At 32.1% G+C, this 5,793-nt stretch overlaps 1 pseudogene; it reads right to left on the bottom strand.

Annotated features, from left to right (window-relative positions):
• Positions 1-2,570: 2,570 nt before the first annotated feature.
• On the bottom strand, positions 2,571-2,911 carry LOC102965703 (annotated as a pseudogene).
• Between the last annotated feature and the right edge of the window lie 2,882 nt (positions 2,912-5,793).

The following is a 5,793-nucleotide window of genomic DNA, read 5'->3' as shown; positions in this document are numbered from 1 at the left end:
CCCACCATAGTTATCATTTGTCACTGCACAAAGTTATTACAGTGTTACTGACTATATTACCTGTGCTCTACATTACATCCCTATGACTTATTTATTTCATAAATAGAAGATTATTATACCTGTTAATTGCCTTTTCTTATTTTGCCTGGGCACCAATCCCTCCCCACTCTCTTAACCAAAAGATTGATTCATGTATCTGAGTTTGTTTCTGTTTTATGTTTATTCACTTGTTTTTTACATTACACATACAAGTGAAATCATATTTGTCTTTTTCTGTCTGACTTAGTTCACTTAGCATGACACCCTTCACGTCCATCCATGTTGTTGCCAAAGGCAATATTTTCTTCTTTTTTTATGGCTAATATTCTATTGTGTTTGTGTGTGTGTGTGTGTGTACCACATTTTCTTTATTAACTCATCTATTGATGGACACTTATGTTGCTTCCATATCTTGGCTATTATAATCCTGCAATGAACATAGGGGTGCCTATATCCCTTTGGACTGGTGTTTTACTTTGTTGTTGTTGTTGTTGTTTTGTTTGGTTTAGTTTGGTTTGGTTTGGTTAAATACCGATAAGTGGAATTACTGGATCATATGACAATTCTGTTTCTTGTTTGTTTGTCTGTTTTTTGTGCGTTTTTTTTTGCAAAATCTCCACACTCTGCACTGATTTACATTCTCACCAACAGTGAATGAGGGTTCTCTTTTCTTCACATGCTTGTTATTTTTTTGTCTTTTTGATAATAGCCAGTCAGACTTGTGTGAGGTGGTATCTCATTGTGGTTTTGATTTCTATTTCCGTAAAGATTAGTGATGTCAAGCATCTTTTCATGTGCCTGTTGGCCATCTGTATATCTTCTTTGAAAAAAATGTCTATTCAAATCCTGTGCTCATTTTTAAATCAGGTGATTTATTCTCTTGACATGAACTCATATAAGTGTTTTATATATTTTGGATATTAACCACCATGAGGTATACGATTTTCCAGTCTAGCTCCCATTTAGTAGATTGCATTTTTGTTTTGTTGATGGTATCCTTCATTGGACATAAGTTTTTAGTTTGATGTAATTCCTTCTGCTTATTTTAGTTTTTTTTTTAAGTTTACTTATTTATTTTAAGAGAGAAAGGGGGGTGTGGAGAGGGAGAGAGAGAACCTTAATCAGGCTCCACACTGTCAGTGCAGAGATTGACGTGGGACTTGAACTAATGAATCATGAGATCTTGACCTGAACCAAAGTTGGTCGCTCAACCGAGTGAGCCACCCAGGCACCCCTACAAGGATTTATTAAACTCCAAACATTTATATCCTATAAGCAACTAAACGTTTTTACTCTGAATTCACAAAATAAAATCTCACACAAAAAGCCAAAGCTGATAGAATTGGTTTTCTTCATCCCCAACCCCTGCACAAACCTCTCCACCCAATTTTCTAGTTATATTAGTTGATTCGCCCTTGAGTCCAAGATAATGACTCTGGTATTATTCTTGGTTCTTCTTTCTTTCTCAGGACCAATATCTAAATGTAAACCAGAGAATACTTTTTTTTTTCTTATAAATGACAGCAGTACACAAACTTGGGCAGTTCTTCTCATACCCAGTATCACTGTTTTGAACCATAATCCATAACCTGAATATAGAACATGGACAGAGATAAGGTAAAAATCATGCTGAAAATTTTACCTTTATCTTATTTCCACAGACATTTAGTGGGTCCTTAAAGCTGCCAAACAGCTGCATTACTAGTCTCAGAAGATAATCTCATTTCCTTCTTTACTGAGGAAATTGATGTAATCATTAAGGGGTTTTTCACCTAATGTCCTACCACAAATACTCAGTACGTTTTTCCTTTCCACTTTGAGCACAGATGCACTTTCCACTATCCTATATGATACCAATTCATTCACTTGTGCAGTAGGGTCCATTCTGCTTCTCTACTTCAGAACATCATTCTACCAACTCTCCTTTGTCTTTTCTGCACTAAAAGGTTTTCATTCAAGACTACATCATTTCTAGGGGTTACTGGGTGGCTCAGTTGGTTGAGAGTCTGAACTCTTGATTTTAGCTTCAGGTCATGCTCTCAGGGTTGTGGGATGGAGCCCACGCTGGGCTCTATGCTGAGTATGGAGACTGAGATTCTCTCTCCCTTCCTCTGCCCTTCTCCCCTTCTCTCTCTCTCTCTCTCTCTCTCTCTCTCTCTCTCTCAAATTAATTAAAATATGTTTAAATCTATGTCTTTTCCATCAGCATAGAACAAACCAAACAAGATAAAGCAAAAATAAGTGTTCTCTTTTGCTTGAAAACTCTGCTGCTTATGAGTTACTGTTACTTTCTCTATTCCTTTTATTCCATGATCTCTCTATTTTTTAAATAACTTAAATTAATGCTTTACACATCAAAATTGGACTTACAAGTCCCCATTACCATACTCATCAATATTAACAAGTTTCCTAAATATTTTCTGCATTAGTTTTCTTGATTATAAGTTGTCAATAATATAGAAACATCTTTAACATAAAAGTACATTTAATTGCATCTGTTTCCCATGAACACACTAGTCATTTAATGATTATTATATTGGCCATTGCCATTGGTTGGCAGGAGGCTCTTCCAGTTAAAATTTCCACTGAATCATTTTTCTTGCCAGACTTAGTTCATTTTCAGCCTGAAGAATCACCTCTCCTAATTGGCCACCCTGAAGATGGTCTTCTAATCTCTTAACATCTGATTCCATTTAACCATGTTCAGTTTCTCATTCATAATCTGTTTTGTATACTCTTAATATGCTGCATTTTTAGGAATTTGTTCAAGAACATCAAGAATCTTTGTGTACAATATGCTTAGCCATTTGTGTGGACCCTCACATATAGCCAAACACACAAGGCCAGTGGTCTTCTACAGCAAACCCACCATAATGTCTCCATGATCTCTTAAAACTACTCCAAAGTTTTCACCCAGACCACTACGTAAGAAATAACTGTTGATATTGTCAAACAATTTATTAAGCTATCTCTATTATAATGGATTCTACTTTTAAAATATTGCTTATAAATAGAGAATATGATGCAATCTAATATTTGAATAATGTCTTTAAATGATCTTATCTTGCAGAAAAGGATTGCTTGGAATATGTGTTGTGTATCCTTAAATATATTCAAATTCTTTTTCTGTCCTATTTCTTTGATAAGTTCCTTCAACACATTATTTAGTAAAATTGGAGATAGCAGGCATTTTAATCTCATTCCTGATTTTAAGTGATACGATTGTCCTATTTCAGCATAATGTATGATATTAGCTTTCAGGATTTTTTAATAAGATAGTATTTGATAATTTTTTTATTTTAATCTCAAATAGGTTTCAATTTATAATAAATATATTTCTATTTTTATTGAGATAATCATATACTTTTCACCTTTAATATATCAATGTGAATTATATTCATATATGTCTAAAGTTGTAGAGAGAAAACTGGTAGGAAAAAGTTAAATTTTATAAGACAGTAAGCTATAATTTAAGTTCTAGCATTTAACTACAAAGCCTATGAATTTATCCATTACCATATATTATCAATAATCTTATGCTATGTACAGGGGACATAGGGCATAAAGTTGAAAGTAAAAGAATAGAAAATAAGACATGAGTTTTTCTGTGGTTTCCCTATTATGTGACTAGATAAAGATTTTTTTTTTTTTACTGTCTCTATTCAGTGTTACACTTTCAAGCACATCTTTGCATTATAGCATGAATGCTACAATCCAAACAACCACTATAGTACTCATACATAGAGTCACAGATTTTTTTTCAATGAATGTTTTTTTTTTTTTTTGACAAAATGTACTCTTGTACCTAGTGGGTAATTAATTCAAGTAAATACATGAATAAATAAATTTCCATTTTTAGGCTATAGACTTCAAATAATTCAGTTTTTTGACCTTAGATATTATTTTTATTAAGTTTTTTAGTTTTAATTTTAGTGTATACATGTAGTGTTATATTAGTTTCAGGTGCATAATATACTGATTCAGCAATCTATACATTACACAGTGCTCATCATGGTAAGTGTACTCTTTCATCCCAGTCACTAATTTCCCCCTTCCCCCCCCACTCACCTCCCCTGCCATCACCATCAGTTTGTTCCCTATAGTTAAAGAGTCTGATTTTGGTCCCTCGTTCTCTCTCTCTCTCTCACCATTTTTTTTCTCTAAGATGATGTGAAGTTCTAGAGTCATAAAGTTTAAAGAATTTTACTTGCACATAATTTATTTGCATGTCAGGTCAGTTTAAAACACATTTACACTTATGGACTAATTATATACATTTACCACAACTTTATATTATTCAACTATTTGATAAGTCAAAGCATGTCTTAATTTTCCAGTCATTCAAAGATTGTCTTAAGATAAATAACAGAGAAGTATTTCATTGAAAAATGGTATTAAGATTCATAACCAGATATTGCAGATTGGGATGGAAAATTACTTCATTAAATTATATCAAGAGGGATGAAGGACAAATTTTTAGAAAAGATAATGACTTCAGATTTAATTAAAATGTTAAATTATTGTCAGAATAAAGGTCATAACCATAAAATGTAATTGAAAGGAGTTCATTATCACTTACCCCAAGGTATTATTTCCATTTCAAAGTATATATTGCATATTTGAGAATAAAATATAGAATGAATATTTTTTGTGATGAACAAACTGGGAAGATAAGAATTTTTATACATTAAAAAGCTTGGTTTTTAAAAATTCATCATATCTCTCTACATCTTTAGTCTACTGTCTTTAATCTGTACTCTAGTAATTTAACAATAATTTTTGTGATATTGTGGGCTAATAGAGTGATGGGAACCAGTACAATTAAATTTTCCTCACATTATCAAAGTGTCCTTTTATAACCATTCTAAAAAGTAGATCTTTTTAAAATGTCTGCTAATCTCCGTCACTTATCATACATGTAGGAACTTTATTGTATATTCAAAGATATATATCATCGTATAATACTATCAGTATGAAGCTATAAGTAAAATATGCACCCAGTTTCAGTTCCTGGGATCACTAATGTTATTGCAACTACACATTTTGGTGTCAAAGAGGAGAGGATATAGTGTATTTTGACAATTTTGAGACTTCTATTAGTTGTATAATTCTAGAAGAATATCATTAAGTCTCCAAAGTCTTCTCATTTGTCAAATAAAGGAAGTGATAATAAACTTTAGGATTTAAGTATAACTTTTACAATCTGTAAAACAACAAATAAACAAAAACAGAAGTTGTAGGGAGTCAGAAGAGCAGAAGACTTACATGATCTTCATATTAGGCAAAATAATTTTTTTCTCTAATTTCTGCGAATGAAAGTTTGTAACTCAAGCAGGAGGAAGTTTTTTGAGGCTGTAAGTACACACAATGAATTATAGCCTAGAGAGAGACAGCAGATTTATAGTTAAATATATTTTAAGTGTGCATAATGGCAAGTTGGGAAAAAAAATAACACACACCATGATGAAAACAATAAAGGAGAAGAGATTGAAAATTATTCATTCCTTCTTTCACATTGTTTAATGTTTGTATTGGTATTTTACGCTAAGTGAAGAATACTTTGATATGTTAGAATTGTTTTAATTACAGAGATGCAAATTTATCATTAAGCAGTTTCTGTCTTTTGCAATGGACAGTCCTTGAGTTGCTGTTTTTCTAAACTCATATCTGTATTTACATGTAAATTTGTTGAACTGTAAGACATTTTCAGGGTTCTCTGATGTTAATTTACATGAGAAATGATGATTAAGATTC

Source organism: Panthera tigris, chromosome B1, assembly GCF_018350195.1.
Source record: "Panthera tigris isolate Pti1 chromosome B1, P.tigris_Pti1_mat1.1, whole genome shotgun sequence".
In the NCBI taxonomy this organism is placed as follows: Eukaryota; Metazoa; Chordata; class Mammalia; order Carnivora; family Felidae; genus Panthera; species Panthera tigris.
The sequence above is the reverse complement of the archived record's forward strand: the minus strand, read 5'-3'. Positions and strand labels throughout refer to the sequence as shown.